Below are 27,152 nucleotides of genomic sequence, written 5' to 3'. Positions count from 1 at the left end.
TTTTTTTTTTTTTTTTCCTTCTTTTTGCTGTAGATGTGGCTTTATCGTACACTTCAGTGCAGCTCTGCGTGCAGAAAACCGAGAACGAGCAGAGGTCAATGGAAAGGGCGGCTCAGAGCCCGACTTTGTCTTTTGTTTACCCCGGAGATTTCCCAGAACCCCAAATATTGTGGAGTTCAATATTTGTGTAATAGCTGGGCTGTGTCCGAGGGGGGATCCCGTTGCATGATAACTGTGTAGTAGAACACTCACACTCACCACAAATTTAAAGCACCCTTTTAACCTGCGTTAAAAAGCGGTGAACTGAAACAGGGAACGGAGAACTTCAAGGCGACTTTTCCGCGCGATCCCCGCAGACGCGAACGCGTTGGGTCGCGGTTCGCTTCACCTGCGGGCGCGGGCGGCAGTGAGCGATCCCCGCAGCGCCCGTCCCGCACTTCTGAAGCAGTGACTCCTCTGAAGCAGTGAGTTCTGGTTTGCTCAGGCGTTCGCCCACACGAAGGTAAACATCTTTTCAACCCTCGGCGTTGCTTTAGGAAAGCTCGAATTAGGAGAGAAAAATCAAAATTAAAAGCTCGGGCTCAAGAAGCTTGTCACATAAGCCAATAGATAAAGGCGTTTACACTTCTAATTTTAGATGCCACGTTGTGCTTAGATGAACGGGATTATTACCCTCAGGTGGAAAAAAACGTCTCCGAAGAGTCCGAGCGCCTTCGGAACGCTCCGCCCGGCCCGCAGCCACCGCAGCGGCGCTTCGATGGCCCTGAGCGCGGAGTGCGGAGCCCCCAGAGCTCCGCAGGGCCGGGGAAATGTGGGGAACGAGAGCTCCGCGCTGCCCCAGCACTGCCCGCCCCGTTCCCGTTCCCGGCACACCGAGCAGCAGCCGCGCCGTGCCGCGGGGCTCCGACAGCGGAACGGGGCTGCGGCTCCCAAACAGCAGCGCCTTTTTACCGGTGTCAGGGAATGAACCCATCGCTTATAAAAAAAAAAGGGATAAGACTGAGAATATCGCCGCGTTGTTATACTTTTTTTTTTTTTAATACGACAGTTACAAGATTACTCAGGAGGCCAATAGAGTGCATTAAAGGCACTCCCGTGTCCTGTTTTCCTCAGCTGTGAAGCTGGGGAAGTGGCAGGATCAGGGCTCATACTCATTGTATCACTTGGAGTGATTTCACAGCAGAGCACGAGAAAGCATCAGACCTCAATTAGTAGACTGCGAGCTGGTCACACATTGAGGAGCAACATTTGTATTCAGGAGGTTTTTGTCCCGGTGCTTTCTGTGTTTGAAATTCCTCTCCCTGTCTTTGAGTGGAAAGGAGTTGCATTCAAAGATACCAAAAAAAAGTGTGGTTCACTGGTAAAATCTGATAGTAGGAAGCATAGAACGGACTGTCCAGGGAGATGGTGGAGTCACTGCCTGTGGAAGTGTTCAAGAAGAGGCGGTGCTGCGGGGCATGGTTGAGTACTGCTGGGAGGTGAACAGCTGATCTTAGGGGTCTTTTCCAACTCTAATGATTTTATGATTCTAGAAGATATTAATGTTGCTGTTTAAATAGGAAATTGTAAAGCCTGTCTGAGTTTGAACTTTCAATCTTCCTTTGCCAGACAAAACGGAGAAAAGTTGTATGACACCAACATCTTGTTGGGAAATCTTTTGTTGCCAATGCAGTCACTGCTTTCTGAAGCAGTCGCTGTCATTCTAAACTGTCCCTGGATTCATCACCTGAGGGCGGCTGTGAGGACACCAGGACTCTTCTGGAGGGGATGGTATTATTATTTGCCACACACACAGCCCGGCTCCAGCCTCAGAACCCAGCAAAGAGACGGAGAGGGTGTGATGGAGATGGGCTGAAGTTGCCTGTGTTTAAATACTGGGAAAGAGCTGGGAAGAGGCAGGAGACCTCCTGTCCAAACATGGTAAAGGTGGAGAGGAATTTTCAGGGAAACATTTTGTTTTCTTTTATCAGGTGAAAGACAAACTAAGGAGTTGCTATTGATCAAATAGAGCTTTCAGTGCTCTGAGATATACAGCTGAAGACATCATACACCCACCAGCAAGAATGTACACTCCTAAAATAGAATTACCTTAGAAAAACTAAAATTTTAATTTCAATTACAATTGTTCTATGAAAGACAGATGTGAACTGTTATAGTGTTTAGAACGCGATTTAACAGAGAAAAAACAAATATTAATGAAATGTGTTTCACTGATGGGATTTGATTGGCATGCTGTATTAATTACAGGCCTTTCACCTCTGAAACTGCTGTTCTAATCCTGTTGGTGCTCAGGGAAAACAATTTAAGAGTTGTTTATATATTCTAAAATGATACAGGCATCTTTAAGAAAAACGAGGACTGCATTACAGCACTGGTTTCACTACGGTGAAATACTCACAAAGGAGCTTCTGCCAACATATACATTCCAGGCACCATTCTACAATCCCAGTATACCTTCAGTATCTACAGAGTTTGCTGTGTGCAAATAACATCAGTCAGACCTTTAATATGGAGTGAAAACCGAAATGGTAACCCAGCGCCTGCGGCACTGCGCGGCCGAGAGCTGCAGAAGGGTTTCTCTTTACCAGCAGGTGGAGACAGGAATGCTGACCGGAGTGTTCAAAATCAGCGAAAGGAAATCCATTTTCCCACCGCTGAAGCAACTCGTTAAAAATCCTCCGTGTATCTTTAACATTATCACAAGAGCAGTTTAGAGATCTTAAACCGCTCTCTGTTTTTATTCCTAGCTGCTAAAGTAGAGGGTACCATCTGGTGCCACTTGTCTGCTTTCCTTTGCTGCCAGAAGTACCTTCTAACCTCTGGAATAAAACATTACTTCAGGGTGTGCACAGAGCCAGAGAAAAGCCCAATTTCTCTGCTGTACATCCCATATGGAATTAGTGCAGCCCAAAAGAGAAGGGAAGGGCACCCCCAGCCACAGAGCCAGCACAAACATTGGCACTTGCACTCATGGTTGGCCTGGTGCCCGAGCCCGAGCCTCCATGCTGCACAGGAATGCTCTGCCTCCTCCCAGCCTGGGACGCCCCGTGTCTGTGTGCGCCCACAGGTCTCTCCTATCCGCACCTTGAAGAGCTCACAGCTCTGCTGTGCTCCGCAGAGCATCCGCATCTCGAGATGCACCTTGGGTGCACCCAAGTCCTTTATCCCTTAAGCTTTCACCAAGCCAACAGTCTGCACCACCGCCCAGCAAGGGTAACGGGGCAGAAGCAGCCCAAAGCCTGCAGTGACCGCCCTCCCCTGCCCCAAACTTCAGCCCTCTCTCTGCTGCTGCTGGGGATCACCTCTCGTGTCAGGGAGAGCTGCTGAGAAAGCCCTGGGACACGGATCCACCAGCACCATCACAGCCCCACTTAGCTGACCAAACAACATTTGTTTGCAGATGACAAGGATGTGTTTACCCCTGTAGTAGAAATGCTCATTTAAAACACTATAATGTAACATGTTACTTAGCTCCTGTGTCAAAATAGAAGTGTGATGAGCAAAACCACAGTAGGGTAATATTTTGAACCATGAAACCAATTTTAGTCTCTTCTGCACGTCCAATGACAGGGCATTTTATGGGATTTGGATGCAACTCCTCTAGCCCATTAAAGTTTATTGTCCTTGAAAAAAATGGATGCGTTGCTGATGATAGAGCCTTGGCGTTATACCATCAGTGCACATTTTATTTGGTCGGTCTTAAATACAGTTCAGGCCTTTAGACTCCACACAGAGCTGGACTTTAGCCTTTTCCTGCAATTATTTGATATCTCATTAACTTTTTATGAGTATGTCTGTTTAAATAAGCTCATTCGATGTGCTTTTATTTTGGCTGTTGCCTGCTGTATAGGATGGATGCACTTTTCTCTTTGTCATTAAAAGATAAAAAGAAAAAGAAAAGCTGAACAACGGAACTGCGAGGGAAATCAATTTAAATATAGTGCTTGTTTTGTTTAACAACAAAACAATTAAAATCAAATAGACCTGACAGCACTATTTATGAGGATTTAATGCTTACACGTTGAGTGTAGAACATTTGGATAATTACAACTGTAAAGCACCACTTGCATTTGAGCACTACGGACATAGATTGTTTGCAGTAAAGGACTGTGAAACAGGCTGGAATTTTAGAGGGCTTTTAAAAAACACCCTTCTCCTCTACTTTTGTTTGCTGCCGAAAGTTCTCAGAGAAATAGAGCTTTTGCATTGCATTTGCATCAGTAGGCTAGGATTGTTTCAGCAGTCATCTCCAGCGTACAGACGAGAACCTGGTAAGAGTGGGGCACTCAGCTCAGCAGAGGCCATTGGGGAACAACAAAAGGGGAGGACAAGTTCCTTCCTCCCTGGGTGTTACTCTTCCACCACCAGAATACACACAGTACCTGCCCAATGCATCTGCCCTAGTAGATTCAATAGGAACTATTCATTTAATCCCATAGATCAAATATTCTCCAAAACCTCCATAAAACTTCTGCTTGTACCAGAAATCATATAGTAACAGCGTAAAAACCGTCAATGCCCTGTGACAACGAGGACGTGCTCACCAGCCTGTGCCTCAAATTTCCAAGCCACTGAGTGATGCTGCCCTTATCACCCGTGATATGGCCTCAGGAAGGGAGAAAACAGCAGAGAAAACTTAGAATAACAGGAGGTTGTAGTCTTTCTGTATTTTTAAATCCAAAGTGTTCCTGGTAAGATTTTAAGTTTCAGATGCTGAAAATAAAACAAGTACAGAAAGAATAAGGACCACACCAAGCCACACCTTGCTTTGCTTTGTCATCGTTCACCACACGGCATGCAGAGCGGCTCAGGGAGGGCAGGGAGGAGATTCCTCGTGACCACGGGAAAGCAGCACCGTATGAAGTGAACAACTTGTAAGAACTGCTTTCAGCAAGAGCTAAAAATAGCTAGAGACATCAAACAAAGAGAGATTCTCAGCTTCCTTGGATCACAGGCAGGATTTAACACTGTCTCTTTTGTCCTTTACCATTTCAGCACCAATAACAGTGCCTTTAACAAACTGCAGAGATTCCCAGTGCCCTGCAGCTTCCAAGCTGCAGATTGCTGCATCCTAAGAGTAAGAAATCAGGGAAAGTAGGCAGAAGAGCTGCATGGGTGAGCAAGGAGCTCATGGATAAACTCAAAGGGAAGAAGAAGATCCAAGAAATGTGGAAAAGGGGCCTGTTCACTTGGGAAGAATGGAGGAATGTTGTCAGGGCTTGTAGGGATGCAGTGAGGAAGGCTAAAGCCCACCTGGAATTTAATCTGGCAAAGGAGGTAAAAGATAACAAGAAAAGCTTTTTTGCATGTGTCAGCAGTAAAAACAAAACTATGGAAAATGTGGGTCTGCTACTAAGTGAGGTGGCTGCCGTGGTAACAGGGGATGCTGAGGAGGCAGAGATACAGAATGCCTTCCTTGCTTCTGTCATTACTACAAAGACTGCCTCTAGGGAATCCCAGGGCCTGGAGGTAAGAGAGGGAGACTGGGAAATGGAAAAGAAGAGGCATATGAGCAGTTGGGCATCGCAGCTGTACTTTTCCTGCTTTTAATCCCTGTACTCTCCATACTGAATGCTGGTACTGTCTGCTCATTCTGGGTTCTTGTCTGATGTTTTTGTATGGTTAATATATTAAAAGAATAACACTGTTTTAAAGGCACAGTCAAATTAAACCACAGTCCTAATGTTAGAAAAGGTTATCAGACATCAGAAAAGTTGACAGAGATGATGGATGACTTCGAAGTATAAATTTGCACGTGAGCCTCTTCATCAGTGCGAGCAGTATTATGAATTTTCAGCTTCATATTCTTATACTCCAAGCCTTTTGAAACAAGGTCTTGCTGAGGACACTTCCTGCACAACACAGCTTGGTAAATTCTGCAGCCCAGGATTGGTTAATTTCGAGTTACCATTCATCAACCTCAGATGGTTCAGTTTGTTCAAATTGAACGTTTCCATTGCAAATACGTGCATTCTAAGAGGATTATCTCAGCTCCGCTGTACCTGCTGCTATTGCTCTCAAGAAGTTACCTTCTCCAGGGAGGCACTGTGACTGTCAGTGCTGGCACTGATTCTGGATCTGCTGTCCGCATCCTGAGTTGGTCGCAGCAAGCTCAAGTGTCACAGAACCTGGCTGAACAACCTTGTAGGGCCCACTGATGGGGAGCAGCTACTTCAGTGCTCGGAACGCTACTGCTGTCCTCAAGATTGCTCTCCCCATCGCTCACTTCCCAGAAGAGCAATACCGCCCTACTGCCGCGCTCTGCGTTCCTCACCCTGCAGCTGGGCTGGCTACGAGTCTTTCCTGTTCCAGAAGTCACTGTTTGCCATCGGCCATCGAGCCAGCAGAGCTGCACAGAACTATTTCCTACACTACATTCAAAGCTTAAAAAATGAAATGAGGAATTCTTTTTCCCAGTCAGGTCAAAGCAAGAGCTGAACCCGCACCACGGGCGGAGCAGGCGCTGCTCCTTCTTTTCTCCCTCAGCTCCATCTGCTGTTCTCACAGCAGACTGCACGCAGCTGCCGCGCTGCGCCTAGCGGGCTCTGCCTTACATCAGCAATAATCTCAGCGTTATTTCTGCAAGAGATTAGAAAAAGGTTCTATCAAGGGAAAGACGAGTGCTTGTGTGTGTTTATCCTGTGGGGTTTTACATCAAGTAAAACAAGTGTGAGGTGAGACTGATAACCCAGAGGGAAGTTAGCTTCATGCTGCTGAAAAGCATTTTGGAGCCAGGTCAATAATCCACCATGAGACCACACATTGGAATTGTATTTATTTATAAAGCCAATTGAAATGGAGCCTGTAAGGAGGAGCCTGAGATCAGAGGCAAGATGCAGTTAAGATCTGAGGAAAGGCAGTTTCATGGGCAGAAGCAGCAAAGAGTGCAGACGAGGCCAGAGCCGGCGCCGAGCGCTGGGCCAGCCAGAATCCACACTGAACTGGGCGCTGCTGGGTGATTTGCCAGAGGGAGGCTTGTGAGGCTTCTTGGCTCCAGCTCTGCGTGATTCTCCCACGATGCACACACAGGTCTGCTCTCACACATCCTGGCACTGCCTTCCCCTCGACTCCTCTGAGCTAATTCTCCTTTTTGCTAAGAACCTAAACGTGGGTCCATGGTGTGCCCCTCCCATGTGAACCAATCAAACAGGTGATAGAATTTTACATTTTTTCATTACTATTAAATTATTATTTGGTCGATCTGTGCTGCAGAATATTCTAACTTTATTTTTGCTATGGGAAAAAAAGAATGTCAGATTGGAAAACCTGTCCTCATTTAAACCTGAGCAAGATTTTGGGACCAAATGATGAAGCTTTTATTTGGGGGAAAAAAAAAAAAAAAGAAGAAGAAAAAGGTTCAAGATCTAGAATCCACTCAGCTGGCTTAAAACCAGTGAGATCAGCATAAATGCTGGAGTTTGCCTCCCGCCCTTGCAGTACTAGCAGTACTAGCTGTAAGCACGGGGACCTGAGTCACACACAGCTGTTCTCACGGCACAGAACTTTGAACAGAAGCAGCCACTGGCAGCCAGTTCCTCCGCCGCCGTCCCCTTCTCCGAGCACTGGGCACGTGCTCCAAGGTGAAACTTGCTCTACTTATGTTAAACTGATAGCATGAATAGCAAAGTCTTTTCCCTTTTGGTTTAAATGAATCCTTGCCACTTAAGTTCATGTTTATTTTTATAGTATGGTCTCTATGTCGTTTATTGCTCCCAAAGGGACTCCAAATACCATGATGGTTATGAGTGAACCTGGGAATATACTTCTGAATTACTTGTGATTTATTCTGCTTCTGATGCACATAATAATGCAGCTCTTCCAAAGCCTGTTCAAGGCTTTTAATTATTAATTTCTGTACTTTGTGTGGCACCATGTGACAGTTATTGCTGCTATGGGTGGGAATTACTGTGCCTGTGCTTGCTGGTAACAGCACCATCATTGGGAATTTTACGTTCCAGGCTGAACACTGAATAGCTTCGGGATGGCTTGAACTTGTCCTCATTGATGACATAAGTGTCATTTAAATACAGGCCCTCTGCAGCACCAACGCACCAAAGAGAGCAGGGCTGAAAGGGAGGGAAGAGGCCAAAAGGAGTGGTGAAGACCTGCAGTGGGAAGCAGGGCTGTGCAAACCAACCTGCAGCTCAGGGAGCCAATGCCACTATTACTGGCACAGTTACTCCTATTCAGAGACACCTGTTTAATAACCACAGGCTATAGCTCAGACCTGGCAGTGAAGATGTCAATCCTTGGTTCCATAGACCTGAAGTTTTACATGCTAGCAGAAACATCAGAGGATGCCCCCAGTTCCAAGCTGCTTCCTGCCTGTGCACACTCAGCATCATAAGGGGGTGCTTCCCTGTGTCCTGCTGTGCTCTCATTTTACCTCAGCCTTCCCCACAAGGCCAATTCCTGCTCTCACAGCCAACAGCTTTGTCCCTGCAGCAGGCTCAGACAGTGTGGGTGTGGATGTGACTGTCCTTCCATCACTGTGCACAGGGCCCATTGCCCTTCACCCTCCCAGCTGCACCTGTCTGCAGGACGGAGACTCCTCACACACACGCTCCAGCTGCAGGGCTGCTCTGTTCTGCTGCGGGTCCTGGTGAACAGGTCCAGATCCTCCTTGCTTGCAGCACACCTTCCTGGTTGCCTCAGACTTCATTGCTACCTCTTTATTAAAGATAAGAAAAAAAGGACTCTGCATAGAATCACGTTCAGTTTCTGGTGCTAGCAGACAACCAACTCTAATCCTATGTAACTCTCTGAAAAAGATGCAAATTGGTGAGAGCTTGTTGATTTCATCATGCCCGCTTCTCTGGTGGAGGAAAACTCCAGAACATGTGAGGATGTTTTACATTGGCACCCCAGTAAACACCTGTGCTGCTGAGCAGCAAAGGGCACTTGTGCTCCTGCTGCAGTCTGCGCTGCACTCTGCGGTGATCTGGGGCCCGGGGCTCCGCCCTGTGCACGGTGCGGCTCGGGGTCCTTGGTGTGGGGGGCTCTGTGCCCAGCACTGTGTGCCTGGGGGGCGGCAGGGCCGGGTCCGTGCGTGGGACCCTCAGCCCCCCCTGCGGGAGGAGCCTGCGCTCCCCTCCTCCTCTGTTACTGAATCTGTTTAAACTAGGGGAGAGGGGTGAGGAAGTGAGACCTTTTGGAGAAGCCACATAGATGTTTGTTTTCCTTGGGGGTTTATATCAACATTGGTCTTGACATTTTGCCTCTTATTATGTGTGGCTCTTTAAAGGGTGAAATAATATTTTCTTTTGCTTGAGAAAAGGACAAAGTTCAGACAAAGCGCTCAACCCAAAATCATTTTCTTCTTTCCCAACAGTTTACACATTGTCTACACCGTGACTCAGTGCAGAGCCCCACTGCAAACAGAGGACCCACGTGGCTGCTCACTGCAGGGCTTCGTGCCCTCCTGCACCACGGGCAGCCTGGGCTGCTCCCAGCATGGAGCTGTGGTACTTCTCATCGTTTGCAAAATACTCAAGTTTGCAAATACAGCTTTTTCTCTGCCAACCTCATCTCCATTCACCTGGCTAAAGTCCATTTCCAGAACAGGCTGCTCAGCACCAAAGCATTTGGCAGCATGTGGGTAGGGGGCATTTTGTGTGCACACTGTCCAGGAAGAGTTTTCACTCTGTCTTTGAGCCAGTACCATAAGGGCTGGGAGGGATGGCAGGAGTTCATGCTCAGGAGGCAGCAGGGCTCATGCTGCAGTGATGGTATGTCAGGGCCAATCTAACCTGTGGGACTCCTCACCTGCATCCCAAAGCAAGGGAATGCAAAGCTCAGCTAAAATGCCTCTTGGAAAGCAAGGAGCAGCATTTGAGCAGGAAACACGGGCTAAAAACTTCTCAGGGCTCTCTTCTCTGACTGAGAAGAAAACTGAGTGAATGGGAAACACACATCCACGAGACAAAGACATGGGAATACCTTTGGTTTCAGAAAGCCAGTCTTCTTAGGATGCTGCTTCCTTAGTTTGGGGCCCTGCAGTCCCTACAGCCCGAGCAGGGGCAGCCACGTGTGTTGGAGTGAGGGCTACAGCCAGTGCGCCGGGCCATTCCAGGGCCTAAACCTGAGACAACCAAGTCTGGGGAACACTGCTGCTGTGCTGAACGCTGCTGGTGAAATGCTCAGTTGTGGTATGAGCAAAAAGATCGGTTTCCTTTGCTAACCTATAAACATAAATGTCAGAGCTGTGGGCTGATGGGCTGGCTCTTCTCTGCTCCTCTAAATGTTCTATCACAAAGCCAAGAGCTCTTGGCACTGTCGGCAATGAGGCAAAGCATTTTTCTAGCTGGCACTGAGAAGTGCAGATGCAGTGAGGGCTGAGCCTGAGAAGATCTTCTGCCCCTCCTGTGGCACTGCTGGCTGCATGGGCCAACAGGCAGGAGCAGAATGCTGTGCTTCCTACTGCCCTTCGTGGGCAAGTCCTTTCTGTGAAAAATGCCAGAATTTGGTTACATTACACTTAAAAAGATAAATCTAATATCTTAATTGCTACATGCTAATCGCTATAGACACAGAACATCGCGTTATAAACAAATTACATTACTCATTTGCGGAATTATTTTACCCCAGTATTTCACTGTAACGTAGTAAATCTGCATGGTGTGAAATCAAGTGAAAACAGACCCCTATAATAATCTGCAAACCTCTGGTAGTGAAACAGGATTTTTCTGTAACTCTGCATTTTGAACTCAGACATATTTTTTTTATTCAGTGTTCTTTTCAGGAATGCGATTCACAGAGAGACCGCCTTCGAGCAATACAAAGCCATGAAATACACATCAACAAAACGTCGGCAAAAGCTTCACAGCGTCACACGACCGCTGCGACAAGGACTGCGCTGCGGCGGCGCTGCACTCTCCGGGTGCGACGCGGTGAAGCGCTGCGCCCCAACGGCTCCCGGGGACGCGACGCATTAACGTTACCTCGAAACAGCTGTGCAAATGCTGCAGGACACGCTGCGGACCTCTGACCCGCAGGTGAAGAGGGAATGAATGCAAATCATAATTCCCCAATTATGTGGGGGCGAAATGCGACACCGGAGTTAGTGCTCACCAATCAGGTTAACAAGTTAGCTGAAACTTTATCTTTCTGTACTTGAATTACTGGGAAATCGTCCTGCTGCCCCGATGGCGGAGATATGGACCGCCACTGCCTTCGGGAGGGTGCAGGAGCTGAGCATGAGGTGAGGGCACGGCCGTCCTCACCTGGGGCGGGCTGCAGCTCGGCACCGCGCAGTGTTCTGCTGGGCTGCACGTGTGGACCAACATGGCCACGCACCTCTACCCGGCGCCACGTGGGCACATTTGCTAGGCATTCCCTACAGGCAGTGAGAGCAGCTTGTTGTAAAGCGAGGAGTGAGCGAGCAGCTTAAGGGCTCTCTGCACCTCTGGAGCTCCACGTGGCTGCGGGGGGACCTGGCAGCCGCTCTGGGAGCAGAACATGAGAGCTTTGCCCATGCGTCAGCACGAGGAGTGCAGGCATGCACAGCATCTGCAGCACCTGCTGCCCAGCGGGTGCCACGGCTACGGCCCCTTACAGCACAGCAGCACTCTGGGTGAAAGCGATGCTTCTTCGAGCTCAAGGGCTCATGGTAACTGTGTTGCCAGGGTAAGATTTATCCTCCCCTTTCATTCCACCAGCTGTCAAACCCGTTTGATTTTTCTCAAGCTTGAGTGTAGCAGGAATTTAGCCAATAAACACAACTGATGATGATTTTCACTTCAGCTTCCAGCATCTGCCATTCATAATGAAGCCTGATTAAAAATGTAAGAGGATTATTTTTAGTTTTAGGATGTGGCAGAGCTTCACTGTAAAACATACCGCGAGGCGTGAATAATTAATGACAAAAAAATTCAAGGTATATCAAACACCATAAAGCAAACATGCCAGCCCTCCCATGGCGCTGCCTGGGCTGCGCTGTGCCCACGTGCAGTGCTTGGTGCAGCCGAGTGCCTCCTCTGCAGCTCTCCCCTATTCACTGCAGTTTCTGCTTTTTGTGTGCGTCTTTCTGGCACCAAGTTGCAAATTTGTAACTCCCCGCCCTGTGAACAACTCTGCTTCAGCTTTAGAGCCTGGAAATCCCTCTCAGTGCAACCGGGAAATGCAAGAGCAGCTCTCCAGGTGGTGGCAGGAGCAGATAGGATTGGTGAAATTCAGCTTTTCTTCCCTCTTATGGTGCAGTGGTCCCGAGCTGAGGGCTTCCCCTGAGCGGGTCCTGAGCAGGGCCCAATGCAGCGCAGCCCTCACCCTGCACTGCTCGTGGGGCTGCGGCCCCTGGCAATGGGGCTCGCGGTGCTCTGACTGTCACCCTCAGCTCCTGAAGAGTTGGCATACAGAAAGCAAACAGTGAGGATTTGTTATCTTAGGGATTCACGTAATTTTAGCTCTCTCAGAAGAAATTGAAATTGACAGGACTGAATTGTCTGATAATAAATTTATCAATATGTTAATGATCATCAGCTTCTCTGTGTACTACTTGGCAAAATCACTACAGGTCTTCCTATTAGCTGGAACTGCTACCCATTTAGGGCTTGCTTTGAAATTTTATCTTTCCATCTTGTTTTCTGTTTCCTCTTTTTTTTCTCTTTTCAGAGACCTCATCTGTTTGCCAGCATTCTCTGATCAACATCTCTCATGTGTTTCCTATTAAAGCTATGATGTGTCTAGCCATTTTACTTCTCCTGCCCTTTTAAGTGGTGTCAGTCTTTGTGCTTTGCTACCAGTTGCCTTTTATCTCTGCAGTCTCCAATTCTCAGCGCACATCATTACCTAACTCTCGAACCATCTTTTCCTTACTCTCTGTGACAAATCTCAGAGGCCTGTGGCAGGCCCTTGCCAGGATGTAGCTAACAACCCCCAGCTAGCTTACAGCAGAGGTGGTTTTCCACAAACAACCAAAACCTCCTCGCTAACGTGAGCTCAGTTCTGGCCATGGGTGCCTGCCCGGCCCCTCTCCTGTGGGGCACTGCTTGAGCACCAGGCTCTGCCAACCTCGAGCGGATCTCTGCTGGGGCTGAAGCACAGAAACTGCTGCTCCCCCCAACCTCAGCCCTGGGACAGCAGCAGGGCTCCCCCGGCTCTGCCCTGCGCCCGGATGCAGTGCTCAGGGGCAGCTCCACGCGTCGCGAGGCAAAGCATGCAGCTGAAGGGTGGCACTGACCCTTCAGGCAGGCGAAGGCCTTGCTTAAAAAGGGAGGAAAAACAATCAACCGCTGTCCTGTACTGAGTAGGGTATTTCTTACAGCCTTGGGAGCTCTCTCTGAGCACAAACATTTCTTTGAGGTCTCTGTTTTGGCCAGCCTGCGAGCATTTGTAGTTACTTTATCCCAGGCTCTTCTGACTGTTTTCCTGCAGAGCATGCTATGTATGGCCACCTTAATGTCTGACTTATCTGCACTTCACACTGCATTTAATCCAGAAATGGATGCCACCGATGATGCACAGACAGACCACAGAGCTGTACATAACCTCAACCTGTAACCCACTGTAGGCTGTGCAATCCTACACCATTACTAAGAATAGCTCCCATGTATGTAAGCCCCTCTGGCCCGCTGATGGGGACCATCTCCTCCCAGTGGTGGCAGCCACCCCTGAGCTCACGGAGGGCTCTGTGGGACGTGTGGGCACAGCCACCAGAGCTATCACCTGTGGGCAGTGGGTGTCCTTTTTCTAAAGGAAATCACAAAAACCCAGTCAGAACTGACAGCTTCCACAACAAAATTAGTTTCAGTAACAGTTTCTTCTGAAAAAAACCCACAACATACCAAACCAAACAAAAAAAACATTTCTGGTATTGCCTATTTTCAGAAGTTCTGTTGCAAATGCAATGTCCAATCATAGAGAACGTAGACAAAATATTCTGCAAACAAACCCCTGTCTGTAATTGTGCCCCATGGACAAGAACCAGCAGTGTCTGTGTGACAGAGGAGCCCAGGGCAGATGACAGCTGATGGAAATCCTGCCACACTCTGTGCCCACCAGTGCCCATTTCCAGTCCCTACGCTCAGAGCTCATTGCTGCTGCGGGGAAGCTGCAGGAGATCCCTCAGGGTGGCTGCCTGACAGCAGTGAAGTGTCACATAACTTTGGGTTGGCAACAGATTATTTGCACATTTCATTTTGGAAGTAAGACGCACTCTCTCTGTAGCCGTACAGGGGAATTTCACCTCTGTAAATTGGTCACCACTGAGGCTGTCACTGCTTGCCCTCACAGCAGCTCCGGGCCGCTCTGCACCCAGGGGAGCAGCAGCATTAGCACTCGTAGCACTCAGCAGCACACAGCTGCTCCAGAGTAGCTGGGAAGGGTCATTCCAGCACTTCTGTCCCTCATGGAGCTACACAGGGACAGACGAACCCACGCAGCCCCATGCAGACCTGGGCTGCTGCAGTTGCCCCATCCAGCAGAGAGCTGCGCAGAGCTGAGGCATCTCGGTGGCAACAATTCCCACTGCATTCCCACCTGCAGGAGCCCACGCCTCTGGAAACCTCCACTGAAAACACCCCAAATCACCGCAACAATGTAACTCCACCTGGCCCTTCTCATTAGCTTGCCAACCTCGTGATTGAAGGATTCACAGAGAGTTAAGAAATAACTGGAGTGAAAACAAAGCTGCTTTTGCTGTAGCTGAGAAGAAATTATTCATTTCTCCTTGAAAAACAAGGAAAAAAAAAAAACCAACCCTACACCACTATAAAGCTCTGTATTTGTGTAAGAATAAGAGTAAGTGGACCAGAAGGAGACGGACAGCCTCTTTGCACAGATCCCTACTTGGTAGGCGAGCGTTCCTGGCTTCACTGTGCACCTGTGTGTGCAAAGGCTCTGGCATTCTTCACAGAATGCCATGGGAAGGGAGGGCAGTGACACCAGCAGTGCTAAGAAATCACAAGACAGTCCTCATTTTTCAAGTGCAAAGTGAGTGATAATTATTTAAGAATTCAGCTCTGCACACCGAAGCAGAAAGGTGTTCCAGCTTAGTTTTCCAAGGGGTATGAAAGGATTTCCTGCAGTGTGGTTCATTCAACTCACTTTTCATAAGCTAGTTTTCAACAACATCATCCAAAAGCCATTAGTTTCATTGTATGTATCATGCAGGGTTATTTAGTAGGTCAGAAGGAAAAATCTAAATGGACAGGTGCTTTAAATTATAAGACGGTGGAGGTGGTTAATAAAAAAAATACTAGAAAACATTGGTAACTTTATTTCAGGCTTGAAGTGGGTTCTGTATGCAATGGGCAAATGGCTTGGAGAAACACTGCGAGCTGTCAGAAGTGGTACACGCAGAGCATGCTCAGGAAATCAGGCTGCTCCCCAGAGATCAGAGCGCAGCAAACGCTTCCCAGACATTATGCACCTTTTAAGCTATTTATTTCCTCTTGGATGTTTGCACCGCAGGGACAATCAATTATATGAAGCACATGTCTTGCAAGTCTGAGAAGAAAAATCCCAAACCCAGAAGCCGTGAGGCAGGACGGGTGCCTACAGGTACTGGGCGGAGCTGCCTCTGTGTTTCCGCACTTCGGACACTGAGAGAAAAGAAGCGACAGCCATCCTGAGCTCAGGGCACCGCAGCAGCCACTGCTCCACCCCCGCCGAGCCTTGTTCCGGGCTGTAAGGGTCCCGCCCAACCGAATGGCACGAGGGGCTTCTTGCAGCCCAGCAGCTGCAGTGTGAGCTGGCGACCAGCGTTACCCAGAACGCGGCAGACGACCTTCGTGCCAGTTGTGCTGTGCTGCTGCGGGGGCCGAGCACGAAACGCACAGCCCCGGGGAGCGGCGGAGCTGCGGGCTGCACTGCCTCGTGGATTGGTGACACCAGGACACGGGGGTCACGCGGGGACAGCCATTCCCACACCACGCATGGGACTGCAATCACTCAGAAACCGCTACCAGCACCAGGGAGGCAGCTGGGCACAAAGCAGATAAGAGCAGGAAGGATATAACAGAGAGATGAAGCAGATTTCATTATTTTCTGTTCAGGGATGTCTTTTGAAAGACCTCCGCACCGTTGGTGCTTGTAATGCAGTTGTATGTTCAGCATGCAAGAAGGGAAAGTCTGGTTTTTATAAGCATTCTCCAATGTCACCACATTTTATCTGATTCCTTTGGCTCAGAGATCAGTCTGGAATTATAAAAGGAGTCAAATGCTCTCCTGGACACTGGATATCTCCTAATTATTCCAGGTTGGAAACATATCAACAACCCAAGCATAAGTGTTCCCACACCAGTAATTTCTGGCCAAATTCGAACTGTTCCTCTGTTCCTGAAGCTCAGGACACAGGAAGACACACGGAGGCAGTTGTGCCTACTCAGTGCAGCGCGCATAAGAGCAGATGCAAGGTGCTAAGGGCAGGGCTGGAGCTGGGACACGAACACCCAGAGCAGCTGAGAGGCTGCAGCTGTGCAGGAGCACTGCCATAGACAGACCCGCGGGATGCTCTCCGGCTTCAAGTGCAATTCCTTTCTGAAGCTGCAGGAAAGTTCTTGTCTACAGTTTGCCCTGCTGCATCTGCAGGAAGGTTTCTATCTTTAACTACCTTGGCTGCTGCTGCCCCAGCCAGCCTGAACTGTGCCCTTCATCCTTTCTAGACCTTGTTAGGATCTGATCTCAAGGTTGGGGAGAGAGGAAATGCAACAACTGGAAATAAAAAGAGCACAAACCCCAATTTTTACAGCTCTGATAATGCTGCCTGAGATGACGACTTGCTGCAGCCATGTGGGTAAGAGGACCGAGCCATGGCATGAGCTGCTGAGAGTAAGGCTGCATGCCCTGCACTTTGTTAGACCCTTGTCCTGTGCAATATGCTCTGGACATGAGAGGCGCAGCCAGTGGAAATTCCAGGTTTTTTTCCTCTTTCCTCCACATCTTCCCCACGCACATAGTTTGCATGCCAGAGGATGAGCTCTGCCTGCATGCTTTGCTGACTGTTTGCTTTGCAGACTCCTTACAGACATGAAAAGATTGAATAACACGTGTGCCAATGTGCCATGAAATCTAATGAATTAGCTGTTGCAAGAACAGGTGGTATTCCTACAGTTGGTGTGGAAAATGGACGTATGTGTGTGTTTCACTGTGGTGTACAGCATGCCTCGTGCCTTCTTTCTAGCCAGAAAAAATGGAAGAACTGATGGGATGCCTTTATTCACATGCATGCATGCCACCATGCAATGCGCACTCTAGAAATGGATATTGCCTGCTGTCCAAAGAGCAGATCTACTCCATATCCCAGAAAGCAACATTATAATTCAATATGGTGCCTCCAGTTCCTCTATTGTAGTGTCACAGGGGTTCTGGTGGCATTGGTATATCTGCTGGAAATCTGAACACAGTGTAATTGTGGGATGCTGAGCATGGATAGCAATACAAAGTGCTGCAGTAAGATGAGAAATAACCATGCCATTGTTTTTCCTATAGCTTTGCATAGCAAACACACCACTGAAGCCAAACTTCACTTGTTTTGTGCATACTAGAAGACTACTGAAAATAACATGGTATAAAATATGTTGAGACTAGCAGAATTTGGCCTGAAATCTGGATTTCACATCTGAGGTTGTTAAAATCAAAGGAATAGCTACAGCAACACAGCAACAGCCTCTTACCAGTGACTCAGACTTCCATTCTCGCCCCAGGAAAGCTGCCACGGTTGGTGCTGGTGGGAAGGCTGCACCCTGACCCAGGGCTACATTCACGTTTAACCAAGTTTGAAAGCAATGTTTCCTTCCTCACTGGTTAACACTGCAGACGCCTTTCCTGCCCTGAGATTTTAAGATTCCTAAGAACAACTTCCAACTACTTGTCTTTCTTCATCTAAATATTGGAACATAAATCAGATCCAGAGATTAACTCTCAGATTAAAAAGAAAGAAAAGAGAGAGTTTCTCTTCCCCCCGCTAAGAATTGAAGAAGGGGAAAACAAGGAAATATACAGTGGGAGGATGAAGTTTTCCTACTGCTTTTAAAGTGAGATTAATTCTAAATACAAATTTTAGTATTAGAACCCCGTGACAAAAATTAAACACAAATTTGCATGAATATAACACGTTGCTCTTCAAGTATGGAAAGTTTTGTGTGACGTTGGGGTTGTGCTCAGTGCCCTCAAATTCGGTTGTGTGCATCAAGCTGGAAATCAACACCAACATTTGAAAGCAGAATCCGGTGAAATCAGGGAACTTTGCCCAGTTCTCACCCAGAATCTCAGTGCCTCCTACGTAGCACCAAATCTCACAGCAGTGCCATGCACAGCTCACCTGGGTTCCAGTTTCACTGACAAAGTTCTGCGTAGCTTTACAGGGATCCCAATTAAGTCACAAGTAAATCCCTCATGAAACACTATGCACAGTTCTTCTATATTCTGCCATTTCTATGCTTGTACCCAAATCGCTGCCAAATTGAAGCATCCAGCAGTATTGGAAACACTTCAACTATTTAAGAGTATACACACAGTAGATTCAATTAAAATTACTGACATGCTTTTTTTTGTGTGTGTGTGTGTGTGTGTGTGTGTGTGTGTGTCTGTCATATTTCCATTTGGAAGCAATTCAACCCAAATTCTAGCAAAGCCCTTCAAAGCATATTGAACTGATTTAAGGCGTTTGCATCCAAAAATTTGAAATTTAAACAACGAAAAAAGAGGTTAAAGGCGCATTAGTGGTTGTTTATAAATCATGCCCTCAAATGTTAAGAAAACACTGCCTTCCTCATCGGTAGGAGGGAAACCAACGCGGAGTGGGTGCTCAGACACGAGCAGGGGACGATGGGAGGGTCTGCCAGGCACAGGGCAGTGGCTGCAGCCGCCACCTCGATGTGCAGAAGCAGCTCTGCTGAGTCCCACTGTGCTCTGGGAGCAGCTGGGGAAGTTTAGAAAGACAGAAAGTGGTTCTGGTCTTTTTTAGGCTCTCCCTTCAACTAGATGAGAGCAAGCTCCACCGAGACAGAGCTTGGGTCCAAGGGGAAAACATCAGCGCACCTGAACTATTTTTGTTTCCTCGCATGCGCTTACAAAAAAATGAAAGGGATTTGCTTTCATCTGTCTGAAAACAACAATTTCCTATGAAAGATCTTCAGCCCTGAGGGTGCTGTGGGTGTTTCTGCTTCTCCCCATCAATATTTGTTTGCCTGCACAAATGGAAAAAATTGGGGCAGCCCTTAGGCTATTGATACTTCTCCAAATAAAACAAAAACCAATAGCATAAACCTCCTGGTGACTGCTGTGGATTGGGTATGGGAAATCCAGAGTCTCCTCCCTTCCCAGAATTGCTCCAAAATCAAAATCCCCAGGGGAACCGGGCCCTGTTTTATAACCAGCTCAGGAACCCGTGACTCCGGAGGAGGTGGAGGCGCACAAAGGCCACAGAACAACGTGGTATGGAGAGAATTCACCCGCAGGCTGCCAAGGGGAGGAAGCAAAGCGGGGACATGGAAATGATGGCAAAGCTGCTCAGCAGCACACGGCAGGCCATGGCCGCTCCTCCGTGCGGACACTGCCCCTGCAGCTCCCGGGGATGGAGCTCCCAGCCCAGGCCTGCCTCACGCTGGCACATGCCGCTGCCTGGCTCTGGTAACAGCGCTGGCTTCCAGTGCTCGAATGCCAACAGCTATCTCCGAGCTGCTGGGCTGTCAGCATAACTGCAATTAGGTTCCAAAAAGAACTTCTGGGCTCCTGGACCACGATGTGCCAGAAGTAGAGGGAGGTTGGGAGTAGAGGGCTCTTTTCCACAAAAGCAGCAGGAATATTCACCCCTGAAGGAATACAGCAGCAACCTGCAAACAGTGCAAATGTGGGTGCAGTGGGCAGAGGCTGCAGGAACGCGCACCTGCTGGTAGCTGCACTACCCGGGATGTCACAGTCCGAGAGGAACAAACAGCGTTTGCTGGGAGGAGGATCTGATGCCCCTGAGACACAGATCCCTGCGGTGTGAGTGCTTTGGGCGGCTGCTGGGTTTTGCAGGCCGTGGGGGATGGACACCAACAGCTCTGCAGTTGTGTCACATGAGAGGACCAAACCACTGCAAACTCCTCAAAAAAGCACATTTTGTAGTTGACAATCCCTTCACATCAGATCCCAAACTGACCCCGCATTGCTCCAGGCCCGGCCTGCAGCACATTGACAGCCCTGCACCACGGAGCCCACGGCTGTGACCCCACTGCGGCCGTCGTGCAGTGAGGAGCAGCGCACACCGCGGCGGAGCCTCACGCAGCCCTCGTGCTCGGCTCTTTAATTCCTTCCCTCCTCCTTACTATTATTTACAACCGCTCAAAGCACCCGGTGAGCCCTGTCTGTAAAAGCCTGGGTTCTTTTTGATCGTGCCATGAATCTTTTCTTCAGACTTCTCCCGGACCTACGCAGCTTTCCCAGAGAGCTGCGCACGCTTCCATTCTTTTTAAAGGAGAAATCCCAAGCGAGGATTACAGAGCTATAAAAGCGGAAGCCGGCTGCTTGGCAGAGCATTCCTTGAGATTTGCCAGCCTAAGCGCACAGATGTTTCTCAGATGGGCGAATTTGGAAATGAAGATCTACGTGGCATCTGTCAAGGGGTTATAGTGTTTCTGATCTGCGACAAACACTGCGCAGGATCCCTCTGTCCTGCCAGGCCAGCACGGCGCACAGAGCTACCCATCACTGATGCTAATCCCGAGTAATTTATTAATCTTCTTGGGCACACTCGTTTGTACCTCATAATTCTTTTGTCCATAATGAAAAATTATCCCTCGTTGCCGCTGTTCTTCCAGAACTGAGGAGAGCTGCCCTAGAGCCACCTGAGCGCTTTTTGGAGAGTGGACCACCCCTAACAATGTCCTCGGAACGGCGACCTGCAGAGCCCTCAGAGGGATCCATCCCTGGAGCCGACCAGCAGGGTGCTGCACAAGGGAGCTCCTCAGCCTCCAGCCAGCCCAAAACGTGCTCCTTCCAGCAGCCCACTCCTTGCTGAGAGCAGGACGTTCACCTCAAGCTCCAACCAGCCCCAGTGCTGGCCTGCTCCCATTGCGGTGCTGGTCCTCACCCCAGCACTGTGGAGATGCCCACAACGCACCCGCTGGCTGATGGGCAGGGAGCACACAGGAACAGCTGCTCTGCATGGAGTGCAGCACCTCCTCCTCTCCGCCCAACATTCCACATCTCAAGTGCAACAGCAAAGCTGCTGCAGCACCGCTCGCTGCTGTACCTGGCAGGAGTTCCTGCTGCAAGCAGGACAAGTTCTGGATGGGGCAGAAGATGAAAAGGATGCATAAACACCAGAGCACATTTACTCGCTGTGAATCCTGAACCATAATTCTTCACTTCAGAACGTACAATAAAAGCCTGACTGCAAAGTGCTTGCAGTTGGTGTAATATTCTGTAAATCATGAAATAAAAAGAAAAGAATTAAGCTACAGGTTTCCAAAGAGTTATGAATAATGGATTGTCAGCCCCAGCTCAGACTCATACTAAAAATCATTTTAACTAATGTATTAACTCTTTCACTGCTACTGCAGATGAAAGCATCAGGGTCACGCGATGTTTCCACCCTGCCACCCTGCTCCAATTCGCCCAGACACATTGTTGATGTCTGTCCAATCTGCTCTTCTTTCTGCAGGGCCAGTTTTCACATCCAAACCCGCTGAGAGCATTCACTAATCGTAACATTATTGCAGAGCACATAGGGAATTCACTCGCCTATATGAAGCCTGCCAAACGTCAAAGAAAGGAGTTACGAAGAATAGGAAAAGATTGCAAGTAACCCCTGGTAACACTGCCTGCATCCTGCAGTGTGCCCTTCTCCAGAGGGAGGGAGGAAGGAGGGCCCAGAGCACCGCTGCACACAGCAGAGGCTGCAGCCGCCTCCTCCCAGCCTCACGCAGCTCACTTGCAGCACACAACACCACCAGTAAATACAGCAGGACACGCACTAAACATTGCAGTGGCATAATGGCAACAATAAACAACATTTTCATGGACCACAAACATTTACAAACAGAATTTAGTGAGAAACAGACCCTCTGGTACCAACTGCCTTTGCTCTGCTCTGGACTACACTGCCTTGCAGCCGAGAAAAGCAAGTAATCCTCCCATGGCATTTATTTCTCATTTCAGTCTCTGTGTACACCAATCTGCAGACGATGGCCGTAGCTCTGTGCTGCAGGGCGGTTGCAGCAGGAAGATGTGCCCTCACTGCTCTGTGCAGCACGAAGCCCCCCAGCCAGCTCATACAGAACTACAGCTCCTACAGGGCTGCCCTAATGCCCAACAGGGACTGCTGCACCATGAACAATGGTTTCCAGCTCAGTGTCTGTCCCAGGTGCAATTATAAAGCACTTTCCGATTTCTGAGTATTGCAGTCTTAGAAGCAGTGCCTTGGGATGTCACTGAGGGCTGGATGGTGCTGCTGGGCAATCTCACACCTCTCACCTGGTCCTCCAGCTGAGAGCATCACCTGTGCTGGTACAACTCATGGCGCTTCCCAAAAGGAGCACAATTATACCATCTCTCTCACTGCTAGAAATAAGGATCTTGGCACAGGGAGGAGGAACTCATTAACTGGCAGAGTGACAAAACCTAACTTGTGCTGCAATTGCTTTCAGATGCTTTGCATCAGAGCAGCATCAGCAGTACGGTTGTCTGCTCCTGGTGCCAGACAAACTCCTCAGAGTAATAAAGCGGTTCACAACAAAGTACCAAAAAGGAGAAAATGCCTTCAAATGCTTAGCAGAAATTATGGAGAACAAGTTGCAGAAGAACTCATGGATGACAGATCTGCTCCCAGGGTTCCCTGCATCCATTCTATGAGGTCACTACAGCACCATGGTGCTATCTGGCTCCTACTGTGCAGTGGGAGCCCAGGCAAGGGCTGAGCATGCCTGCCCTGCCTCATCCCACAGCACTCACTGTGCACGTCTCTAACCACCACACAACCAGAAAGCTTCTGCTCCTTACCAGAAACTCTTCCTCCAAACATTTGATACCCACATGGGCATTCCTCCATGCAGATAGAACCCCAGGACAAGGGATGAAAAGGGGCTTTGAGTGAGTTATGGCAGCACAAAATAGCTTTCCAGAATAAAATGTAAAAATTGTGTAAATCAAAGACAAAATTGAGACCACCCAAAATGAAGATGTATGGAAATGCTCGGTTCATTGGCGCTGAAGGTGAAGATTCCCTCCCCAGCAGGTTTATAGGTGGTGAGATCTGTGCACATTCAGGCTCTGCCTCTCCTACACAGCTTTAGCAGCAGCTCTCTAATGAACCATGTCCATCTTGCAGCAGAAAAGACCCGGCCGTGGGCACAAAACTCCCTGGAACTGCATGGATGTGAACAGGAGCACCAGCGAGAGGCTCGAGGCTCCCGGTTCTCCTCATTGCCATCTTCCCTGCTCTGGGGAGCCCCCCATCCCACAGCCGTTTCAACTCACTCATGGCAGGAGAAGCCTGGCATCCAGGTACTGCTTCTCTGCCTCGGAGAGGGGTTTGGTGCAGCAGTGGATGGAGAGCGGCAGGCAGAACCTGGGCCGAGCACCTCAGAGGCCTGGCACGCTTCTCTCCGGTCTGCCTTTCTGCTCTAGACTTTAGCTTCTATTTTAACAGATGAATTCAGAAGTGAACTGGATGCCCGGCGTCGCGGTGCAGTGACACAGCCGGGTGAACCTTAAGGCAGCGGTTCAGCACGACGCTCATCCAGCACTTCACCCAGTAGTGGTGAAGACAGCTCTCCCAATTTGCACAATTCAGCGGTGGCGTTTCAGGCTGGAAGCCCACAGCTAGCACAGAATCCTTGGAACTTTGTGCATGCCAGCCCCAAACTGAAAAAGTGCTCCAAAAAGCCCTGCTAATGTCAGCAGCTGACCGTGCAGATTCTAATCCACCCGCATAGGTCCTGTCTGCTAATTTCTGAGTGACACACTGGCCATTCTTATTCACTGTGATGTTCATTGGCACCTGGGGAATTCGTTGCTAAACATATACAGGTTACCTGCGCCACAGCTACTGTGAGAAACAGGCTCTGCTGTCCTCAGTTATATATTTTACAGCTGTAATGACATCAGTAAAAAGCATTTTTAGATTGGATTTAGAACTGAAAAGTCAAGGCAAAGCTTAGATGCTGCAGTTGCAAGGAACTGCTACAAATACCTTTGGCAGAACTGGATATTAAAACCCGTGAGCTTGTTTGGTCAGAGTAAAGCAATAAAGCACTATGTTCAATCACATTGGAATGCAACGCTGCAGCAAGCAGGGGATGGCTCTGCACTGCCCCCTCCAACAGCTGCTGTACACAGACTTTTCAGCAAAAGTACATGGAAGAAAAAGTAAATTGCGATGCAGAGAATACACAAAAGAATGTTGCAAAGAGCAGCAATGACCAAAAACCAATCATCGTGACACTTCAGCACGTTTGACCAAAGAACAGGAGACCTGTTGCTGAGAGGCAAAGGGCAGCTGGGCTAAATTAGCTGAGCAAGTTTGAGTCTGGATAGTGTCATTAGGAGAAAAGCAGAACTATGCCATAAACTCTAATGAATGCATTAATGGATGGCTTGTGCCTCTCAAAAGGGGAAAAAACGGTTTAAATAAAGTTATTAACACAGCCCACCTGTGTTTGGCTCTTGGACTATGTTGTTTAAATAGCCCATTAACTCTTGGAGTAACTAATCTTGAAAGTGAATATAGCCTTTCTGAAGTAGACATTTAACTGCATTCATATAATTCAATTAGATTGAGCATTCTTAGTCCAAAGCCAGTGTTCTCCGCTTTCATCTCTAATAATGGCATACAGACAAACTCCGTTAATATGGCATCGAAAAAGAATTTGCATTTCTAAAAGTAACTAAAAAAATAAGTTACCATTCTGAATCTAAAAATGTAACGCACGACTTAAATGGTATGAGCTGACATTACAGCAACAGTACAGAACGTTAAGGTCACATTCAATGATGAAAATCAGTATCACACGAGTAAGCAGAGTTTTATGGCTCTGCCTTAAACTCACAAGGGAGAATTATTGCTATTTTTAAGCTGATATGTAGTTGAAGTTTCTTTTCTGGGTAGCGGAGCTCAGAGCAGATCCCAGACAGCGCCGGGGGAAAAGGGGACAGAAAGAAGAGAAGCAAATTGTGGCGTGAATGGGTCCAGCCAGTTAATAAATAGTTAAAGCAAATTCATTAGGAATCAGGAATTTTATAGATTTAGTTAAAGGTTTCTTCCTATTTATGTCACTGAGAAATGATAAAATTCCTTTTATCACTCTACAACTTGTTAATGTTTTACCCCAGGACCACTTCATCTGTAATAAACATCTTAACAAAATATGCATCCCTAGGGAGGAACCGTTAATTTCCTTAAGGCCTCACACATGTAATAGGTTTTTATTGCATGCAGGTGCTTTGTGAAATTGCATCAACTTGCAATAAACGTCCAGTAAAGAGCAGGTAGCACCTCAAAGGGGCAGTGTTTGTGCACCTGTCTGCAGCCCTCTGCACCGCCCCAACCCCACAGAGCTGCACCTCAGCACTGTGACAGACAGGTGTGGGGATCCGTACCCAAATACCTCTGACTGCTGCGTGCTCCATCACTTAAACACTGAGATATGAGCAAAACAAGGCGTGGAATTCCTCCTTTTCTTTCACTGGAAGTTATCTGTGTAAGACTCAACATGGAATTAACGTATTTTATTAACCTGCTTAGAATTAAACGTAAAGTTTAACAATTGTTACCAGTACTGACAGACCTGAGGTATCATAATGAGGATACCTTTGCTCCGGGAGCTCCAATTTTGAGAGCTTGTTATTTTTAAAAAGCATTTGAACAAAGATGCTTCCACAGTTTTTACAGAAGCTTACTGAAAATCGCTATTTTTTAATTAGCACAGTAATTAAAGGGAAGGGATTTCAAGAGAACCCCAATCTAACAGCACTATGGTGCACCCAGGCTGCAGCACTCTCATTTCTGGCTCTGCTCATTCTGCCGGGACTCTCGGGACGCACCAGCAGGGAGCTGCCCTCTCCTGCAGGACAGGTGGGTACATCTGAAGGAAAACGAAGAGAACCAAGGTTGGACGTTCTATATCACCACTTGGGCAATAATGAATATTTTGCATCTGAGGAATTCCAAGTTCGCTTCAGAATTTACAGAAGTTCATCAATAGAGCATCTGCTCCCCAGCGAAGGGGCAGCAGTCGGATAAATGGCCCTGCAGATCTCAGCACCTTGGATTGGAAAAGCCTTTGATGGAGGATGAGGTCGAACACCTCGCTCTGAAGCTGCCCCGCCATCATTTCCCACGGCCCAGAAGCACTCTGATGAGGGGCAGCGGCACAGCCAGGCACCAACCTGCCTGCCACATACCAGGGGATCGCCTTCCACAGCTCCTGTGACTCTCAGCAAACCCGAGTGCACTTAAAACCCACCCCAAAATGCTTAGGAGAGATTTCTGACCTCTGCTGGGACCATCTCTAAAAGACCTTCTCCATTTTGGATTTATATGGTTACAGTTTTCAAAAACACACACGAGGCTGTTATCTTTAATGCTCTGACTACTCCAGGATGTACAGGTGATCATTTACAGCACCACCTGAGAGATTTACTAACACTGAAATACCGAACACTGAATACTACTGAAGTATTTAAGCTCAGAAAAAGTCTGTGAGCATCTGACAAGTTTTAGATTTTGTTTTGTTTGTAAGTTAGAATTACACCTACAACATTTGGCTGACACCTTCCGGATGGGCACATGGTGTAAAAACCCACCAGGGATGCCACCAGAATCACAGATAACGGCAAAATTCACGGAGCGACTCAACTCCGTGGGGTGGGAACAGAAGTTATGTACCTCGTTACAGAGTAAAATAAACCGTTCCTAACGCAGAGGGCGAAGAGAAACGTGGATTCCCGTGTCACTAAATGCTAACCGGAGAACAAAAACGTTCCAGCCGGAGAAAAACGGAGAGCAAGGATGAAAACGGTGAGTCGTGGAGAAACGCCCTGCGGAGAGGAAAACAGAGCCGCGAAACGCAGCGTTGGGACGCGACGTGCAGCCGTGCGGCCGCTCACAGCCACCGCGGGGCGAGCAGCGCGGGGGAAGGCGGATAAAACCGCGCTTCGAGGGGCTCTTTCGGAGGGCGAGCGAGGCAGCCAGCGCCCTCGGAAACCTCTGCTCGGGACCACCGAGCGCC

At 48.3% G+C, this 27,152-nt stretch overlaps 1 long non-coding RNA gene across 2 annotated transcripts; it reads left to right on the top strand.

Annotated features, from left to right (window-relative positions):
- Nucleotides 1-7,378: 7,378 nt before the first annotated feature.
- On the top strand, nt 7,379-12,473 carry LOC109370510. 2 transcript variants are annotated; one of them, XR_004161687.1, is made up of 3 exons: nt 7,379-7,580; nt 9,332-9,594; nt 10,730-12,473. It is a non-coding gene; the product is annotated as an uncharacterized LOC109370510 (long non-coding RNA). The 2 variants fall into 2 exon arrangements; XR_004161686.1 differs by having other exon boundaries at nt 7,379-9,594.
- The last annotated feature ends 14,679 nt before the right edge of the window (nt 12,474-27,152 follow it).

The sequence above is a fragment of the Meleagris gallopavo genome, chromosome 19 (assembly GCF_000146605.3).
Source record: "Meleagris gallopavo isolate NT-WF06-2002-E0010 breed Aviagen turkey brand Nicholas breeding stock chromosome 19, Turkey_5.1, whole genome shotgun sequence".
In the NCBI taxonomy this organism is placed as follows: Eukaryota; Metazoa; Chordata; class Aves; order Galliformes; family Phasianidae; genus Meleagris; species Meleagris gallopavo.
Note: the sequence above shows the minus strand (reverse complement) of the source record. Positions and strands in the feature narration are given on the sequence as shown.